Source organism: Austrofundulus limnaeus, unplaced genomic scaffold, assembly GCF_001266775.1.
Source record: "Austrofundulus limnaeus strain Quisiro unplaced genomic scaffold, Austrofundulus_limnaeus-1.0 Scaffold495, whole genome shotgun sequence".
Taxonomy (NCBI): domain Eukaryota; kingdom Metazoa; phylum Chordata; class Actinopteri; order Cyprinodontiformes; family Rivulidae; genus Austrofundulus; species Austrofundulus limnaeus.
This window is the reverse complement of record NW_013952897.1, coordinates 344,830-352,957: the sequence shown is the minus strand read 5'-3', so window position 1 is coordinate 352,957 and position 8,128 is coordinate 344,830. Positions and strand designations below refer to the sequence as shown.

At 39.2% G+C, this 8,128-nt stretch overlaps 1 long non-coding RNA gene across 1 annotated transcript; it reads left to right on the top strand.

Moving 5' to 3' along the window:
• Nucleotides 1-1,561: 1,561 nt before the first annotated feature.
• Nucleotides 1,562-8,128, top strand: LOC106530158 (uncharacterized). Its single transcript, XR_001311735.1, has 4 exons — nucleotides 1,562-1,618; nucleotides 3,594-3,820; nucleotides 4,169-4,320; nucleotides 7,934-8,128. It is a non-coding gene; the product is annotated as an uncharacterized LOC106530158 (long non-coding RNA).

The window sequence follows — 8,128 nt, the reverse complement described above, 5'->3', positions numbered from 1 at the left end:
CCACAAGATGGTCCAAATCTCATGTGAAGTCTCTGACTTTTGTGTTGGCGCCTCCTGGTGGACTATGTGTAAAATGCCAGAATTCATATGATGCTGCTACAGCTGATATATATTTGTTGTCAAAATACCTTTTAGTACATATGTTGTTAAAATAAAATGAACAGTCCAATGATCATTTTACTGTTATGTATAAAGACTGCAAAGACTGAAAAATCTTCAAGTCTGGATGAAATTGGAGGTAGTTTGAGGATTAAGTTTTTTATGCTTTTTAAGCTCAAAAAAGGGGGGTCGTATTATACATGAGATCGTATTATACAAGAGTTAGTATTATATTATATGAGATCGTATTATATATGAATATACGTATATGGTAAGTCTTCCTTTGGCCTGATGTCTTTCTGCTTTGTTGCAGCAAATGATTGTAACTTCTATCAAAATACTCTGCATCTTGGCTTTGATTTCTATTCCTGCTTTTAAACACAGACTAAAAGGAGTCATGACTGTTTTAAAGAATGATTGCATCGCTCATTTTATATGTTTTATGAACTGTTTATGTTGTTTCCCCTTCCCCATCTTCCCGTTTTTAAGTGTTTTTAAGTGTTTTTGCACTCTCAGGCCAACATTGTAAATAAGAAACTGTTCTTAATGTTTTGCCTGTTGAAATAAAGGTTAAATAAATAAAAAAAAACATTTCCTGTTGATGAAAATGGTCTGGATGCTCAGGAGAGAGGATTCAAGGATGGAAACTCAGAAATGCTTGGTTAGGACAGAAACCAGGTGGGAATTATTTATGAGTCAGCAAAACTGAGGAGAAGCGGGSTTAATGACTAAACTGGTTTTATAAAAGGTCTGAACCTCAACCTTAACCATAAAACCTAACAAAATAAGATAAATTATCATTTTATTTTCCCATGCAAAGTCAAATGACTTTATGTTTTTATATAATCTATGATAACGAGGCAGTAAAAAGAGCAGGGTTAGCTGTTTAGGCTCCACCACATCTAGAATAATAAATGCATAAAGCAGCATGCAGCTCGACTCGGAGCTGCTGCTTATTATTATTCCACAGAACCATCCACCTCTGACCTCCTGCACCACGAGCAGCAGATTATTTGACAGATGGAGCTGCTGCACAAAACAAAACGGCGATATTAKAAAAGCTCCACCTCTTGTTCTTCGGAGCTGAAGCTCCTTGATGCTTTCTGATGTCTTGTCTTGTTTTAACAGGTTCTGAGAAATCAGGCAAAGCGCCTGTACTTGACTCGAGCCGCGATATTTCAGACGGTTTGACAGAAGCGGTTCCTCCAGGTGAGCTTGTATCTCAGGCAGGCCAACACGGAGGTGGCAGGGCAGAAATATGAACGACTGCCGTCTCTGCCCGGGCAGCACGTCACATTAATAAAGCACCTCCATGCATCATTCCTCAGCCCTCCTGGTCTGGATCGCAGCCCAGAACAAAGAGACTGAAAGTCATTTGAATCGAGGGTTGCAGGGCAGAACCAACATGAAATAAAAGCTCCCGACTTCGCCGCTGCTGAATACAAATCAGGACGAGAAGGCCGTCAGAGCAATCGGTTCAAACGAATGGGGGGAGACACTCACAAGAAAAACTCAGCAGGTTTGTGAAAATCGGCCTCAGATCCTCTGAGTTTAGCTTTTATTGAAAGTTTCCAGGAGCTCGAGACTCTTAAGTAAAAAGTACCGGAAACGTAATCAAATCAAGTCTAAATGCATCACAGAAACACTTCAGAATGATTTTTTTATGGTTCCTCTGAACACATTAGGCTGAAATGTCTGCTTGGGTGAAAATAAAACAAATACTAGAATATTCACAAAGACGGCTAACGTTTAAAAAGTCCATCAAATGTTCCAGGATGTTTAAAACCCATGGGTCAGGGTTAGTCTCAGGATTCAGATCACGAGTCCAGAACAGGATGTTTTTAAGGACAGAACCTGCTCCACAGTCGGACCTGCTAATTGCTGACTTGGCAGGACTTAGTGTGCCCATAAATTAGAGGAATCACACCTTAAAAAGCAGCTTAAGATCTATTTCTTTAATAGGATTTGTTTAACTGTGTCTCATTCGTCTTGTTTTGGCGTGTTTATGTYTGCTTGATAGATTTTTAGGAGCTTGGCCTTGTTTCTGCTGTGTTTCTCTTTAAATTTGATCTAGTTTTCATTTGTAAAACACTACAACACACCTGACCTTGAATAAAAAGGTATCAATAAAACTTTATTAATAAAAATGATGTGCTTTGGGGTCACGTGACCTGCACAATTTCAGAGTTTTTAAAGACTTTGTTCAAAGTTTTTTCAGAATCAGAATCCAACGTGTCAAACACAAGAAGTGATGAGTCAAAGGAAATCTGAGTTTGATTAAAATAGCTCCTTGGAACCAGCACAGACTCAAATATTTACTTTTTAACCTTTATCCTAAAAGTTTACAGAAATCTGCAGTTCAACAAAAACAAATAGAAGAAAAAAGCCCAACATTCCTGCCTGTTTTAGGAGACGAGTGACACCAACAGAAGGCGTGAGCAGATGGTAGTTATTTGGATTAAACACAAACCCACTGGTCCTTTAAAACAGACCGTCGTCTGAAGCTGTTCTGATGAATCGGCTGAAATTAATGACGCTGATTTTTGTTCCTGAGAGGAAGGTGTCATTTTTCAAAGACAATCAGCGGAAAACAACGTGCACTCGCTGTGTCATCTGGCACAGAAAGATAAAAAAAAAACTGCATTTATGAATTTTTAATCACGTTTAAAAGTTTGTCACTTTAAAACTCACATCAGACGTCAGTTCGTGTGAGAATGACAAGTCTTTGAGTAAAGTTCAYCATTAAATGACATTTTATACTGTTTGTAAATCACTACTGTTGTTGTGTACGAATTAGTTAGGAATTATTTTAAACTCACATCATTTCATACATCTAAACAAGATGTCCTGATGCATCTTGGTAATCCAGGTAGAAAAAAAAAAGATTAAGTAGGTCCTCTGGACAGGTTTTTACATATCGATAATAAAATGTAAAATCACATCTCCTCCAAGAGACCTTCAGTCTGAGGAGTTTCAGAGAAACTCAGACTTATAAGCCCTGCCTCCACATGGTGACGAACAAGTTTAATGATGAAAATCAAAACTGTTTGTTCACATGAAAAAGAGGACCCTCAGTATGATGATCGTTCCTTAGTGCCCTGATTATCCCCATTGTTAAAAGGACCATCAGGGTGTTAAACATTATAAACATACAGCCAGTTAATTGACCAAACAACCACCCAGCTGACCAATAAACCCATCACCTCACTAACCAACTGATCAACCTTATGAACCACCCAACCACCTACCCAACCAGTTGATCAACCGACCAACCAAACAAGCAACCCAACCATCCACTACCCCACCGTAACCCCAGTTACAAGTACAGCTTAACAGTTGATAAATACGTTCATAAAATGTTATCAAAATGTAAAAAAAAGAAGAATAAAATAAAATTAAAACAATAAAAAATAAATAAAAGAAAAAATATATTATGATAAATAAGCACGAAGATCTTTTGTAATCTGTTCTTAGAGTAATGTTTTTTGTTTCAGATGCGCTGTTGTAAACTGTTGGGTTGTCAATAAAGTTTTAAAGCGCCCCTCCCTCACCCGCGAAGCTGAGCATAGCATCAAGCTAACGTCAGAAGGCAGCAGAGCGGCTGTTAGCACAACGATATCAGAGAATTATGGAAGAGTTTCGGGTGAAGTCTTGATTCTTTCCTTGATGAAAGAGGGCTGTGAGCTAGAAGAGATTAAAAACTGTTACAGGACCAGTTTTGGTAAGTTTTCTTTTGTAAATGTATTACTTTTGTGTGTTAGAATCAAAGCAGTTAAGCCTGTTTAAACACTGCCTTATTAACAGAGAGCATAAATCGATGTTTACAAATAATTTGCTTTTTTTTCAACGTAATGCTTCTGTGTGTTTTTATTTTTACCATTTGTGTTTAATTTGTGTAAAAATCTAGGCAGTTTGGTGGTGAGTTGCAGGTGGGTAAGCTGAGAGAGCAGCTGCCATTTTGTGTTTTTCTTTAGTCACGTGGCCCTGCAAAATGGCTTGATTTTGATTTGAATAATTAATTTTATTTTTGCTAAATGGACTAAAAAATCCCTCATGGCCTGTCCTACAGGCCAGGTTTTCACCTCCCCTGGAGAAGATCCCGGAGTCTGGATTTCAACTTCAGAGAACTGAATGGCGAGCCAGTTTCCTCTAAGACCGCTGTCAGGACGACGCAAGGTTTCATCTTCATCCTAAACTCACTGCTACATGAAGGTCTGGAAGGTAAGGAACTTTTTATTTTTGATTGACTGAACTTTGGGGGAAACCTGTGCAACTCAGTACACATCACTGATGGACCTCTGAAGCATTTGCTAATTAAGGACATTGGGACACTGTTCTATTATTGTTTTGCAAATTTTGTGATATTTCATTTGAGATTTTGATACTGTTGTGAGCTTTAAAGGGTAACTATGGATGATTTCAAGTATCAATAAGGATCTGAGTAAGTGAACTGAGTTTATCTGAAATTGAGCTCAACCTGAGGATTAAACATCGTGTTTTTTCCCAAAATCAGATTAAATGACCGATCATTAAAACAAAATAGAATTAAAATTGTTGAACATAAAACCTTTTTATTTCAATCTTTAACACAAAATAAGGTGAATACGATACAAAAGGGTGTTCARAAGGTACCTTACACAGGTTAATGTGCCTGATATTTGTTAATTGTTGTCTTGTGTTCTAATTAAATTGCCGGCTTATATGTACACTATTCTGATTCTGGCTTTTATTATAAAAAGTTTACCACTGGTGAGCCTAGAACTGGTCCAGTAGCTGATGTTCCTCTGCTTAACAACATAGGTGCTACACCACTCCAACCAAAAACCGACCAGCTACACACCCAGTCAATCAAACCAACCATTACGGGGCCCCAGCACATTTTTGTTCTTTATCCACTCCCCATAACCATAAACAAACCAACCAACCACCTACCCAGCCAACTGATCAATCAATCGACCAAACAAATCACCCAACCATCCACCATCCCACTCGGCAAACCAACCAACCAACCAACCAACCAACCAACCAACCAACCAACACCCATCCTACAAACCAACCATCCACCACCCATTCTACAAACTAACCAACCAACCATCCACCACCCATCCTACAAACTAACCAACCAACCATCCACCACCCATCCTACAAACCAACCAACCATCCACCACCCATCCTACAAACCAACCAACCATCCACCACCCATCCTACAAACCAACCAACCATCCACCACCCATTCTACAAACCAACCAACCATCCACCACCCATTCTACAAACCAACCACCACCCATTCTACAAACAAAACAACCAACCATCACCCACCCAGTCGACCAAACAAACCAACCATTACGAAGCCCCCACACATTTGTTCTTTATCCATCCCCACTCCCAATAACCATAAACAAACTGAACAATAAACCAACCACCTACCCAGCCTATTAAATCAATTAAGAAAATGCATGAAGATTAAACATTACAAATATAGTTACTGATTTATGGTCAACATCGTGGCAAACAGAGGTGATCCAGTGTCTTCAGATGTTTCAAATACAGTTGGGTTTTATCAGAGCAGCTGATGTCGGCTGAAGCAGGAAACCGTTGTAGCTTTTTGTTTGGGAGGCTTGTTGTTTGCTGGAATAACTGCAGTTAACAAAATTAAACATCTGTCCCTTGATTTAATGTTCAGTTATCGATCGTCCTGAAACCGCCTGACAGTAAAAACTGTAATCAGCCTTTCAGGATCACACACTCATTAAGTAATGGGTGTAATCAGGCAGCACTGCAATCAGGCGCCTGTCAAATTAAACACTCCACACAACAGGTCCTCATCTAAATAAATAAAAGGCTAAAGCTATTATGTTTAAAGCTAACAGGACTAAATAACTTCTTATTGAGTGGAAATATAGTTTTGTCTCAGGATAAAATGAGTGAAATAAATAAATTCAGGAATGGCTGTTCTGTTTTTATTATCTCCTTTATGCTCTTCCTGAACATTGTTTGCAGAATGAAAATGTGCAATATTCTGCTGAGATGAGCCTCTCGCAGCAGAAAATATTGTTGCCATTAAGAATTTAGTTGKTATTTAAAACTCCTTCACTCTGTTCATGTCTGCAGGCTTGAGTGAAGGACAAACCCTGCTGTTCAAACTCTGCAAACTRCCCTCTTACATGGTTTTATTGTCCACTTTTGAAGCTCACTTGTCCTCTATAATTACTTTCTGTGATGGACAGGGACCAGATTTATGACTCTCTTAATCTCTCCAGCAACTCATGCTGCAGAGCTGCTTCTGTCCTCTCCACATGTGGAGGTAATGAGCTGCAGAAACCACAAACCAACGCCGCTTTTCTAAACGTCTTTACTTCATTGTTTCCTGCACACATCCTCAGGTGCTGCTCCCTGACTGACTGACTGCAAAACTATTGACCCCTTTAGTGTTCGATTGAAGGATTGTTGGATACAGCCGTATAACTGTTAGGAGCTGTAGTGGTTTAATGGTGAAGAATGTAAAAAATACATCAAATGGATAGACGGAGATGATGGAGGAAGAGGATTAGAGCTGCAGCAGAACTACTGGATGTTTTCTTAGATTCTGACTCAAAATTGTGAGAAAAAAGACAGAATGTTGGATTTAAATGTGGATTTTTGACTTTAGAGTCTGATAAAACATTTCCTTTTGCACCGTGGCTCTAATCATTTTCCATTTAGTGTCAAACCAAAGCAGCCTGATGAACATTAGGCTCATTAGAAACTCCTCTCACTCTGGTTTTATTTCCTCGCTGACTTCCAGAGCAACACTGGAGGAGATTAAATGCACTTTGCCGTGTTTTTATCCAACGCAARTACACAGAAGAGGAAGTAGATAAATTCTGGAGGGCTATAATTGCTTCCTGAGGTCTGAGGAATAATGTCTGCTTCAGCGAGCCTCTCAGCTCTAATAGGCCTGTTTTTTAATGTGGAACAGGAAAATATTTATTAATTACATCACAGTTGTGTTAATGTTTTTAGTCGAGGCATTTCTTGTCTCGTTTTCATTTTCAGTCCAACAGTCCCGTCTGAAGGTCCTCCTCTTCAGGTTCTTCATGACAGCGGCTCCATTTTTAATTTAGCAGGAAGGAGTCCCCGAGGAGCGCTTTACAGAAAGTGGGGAAAAAAAGGTGTTTGTTTAGACACACTGAGACTGAAGCAGCTGTTTGTCGACTAAATAAAATGTCAGGAAACTCTGACAACCTCATTTGCATAAGAAAGAGGCTGTTTGAGTGAAYGTTTCAGTAGCTGCTGGTTTTTTTATTTATTTTATTTTTTGATAAATCCACCACCCCGATGACAGGACTCCAGCCCCATTTAAAAACTAACAATCCAGCTAAACGAGCTTTTGGAAGCAGCAATTTATCACAGACCTAATTAGCAAACATTGCATCCAGTTAACACTCAGCTATTCATTTGACATGAAAAGGTTCAAATGAACTGTAAAAGGCGACTCCTCCTCGTCAGACGCTGAAGACAAATGTACACAAAATACAACAGATTTTAAAGAATCTTTAAAAGTTTTCGCTGCTTTGAAAGTTTTTTATTGTTGTCGGCCTCAGAAGCAGGTTTTAATAAAGTCTGCTGCGTCACAGATGTTTGCTGTTCTTCTCCGATGGTTCTCTGTGATTTAACGTCCCTGAGATGATCCTAAAAATCACACCGGCTCTTACGTTTCTGCCCGCCTGCTGCTTCTTTTCCAGGCTGCTGCTTTGTTTTCCAAACTGACAAACGTATTAGAGTTAATTGAATGTGACCCGCTGACAGGCGTCTGAAATAATGAAGCCTCTTTTCTTCACATTTTCTCCCCCAGGATGGCCTCTCTCCCACACGCACTCCAGTTCACATCAAAGTGCCTCATCAATGTGGAATCTGCAGCTGAAGGAATTATTGATCAGGCTGAGAGCTGCAGTATTTACTGCATCCACACACAAAGTTTGGATTTYTATTCTTATTAGGACTGTTCATAGACTTCCATTCATTTCCATACCCTCAGTTTCACCATCAG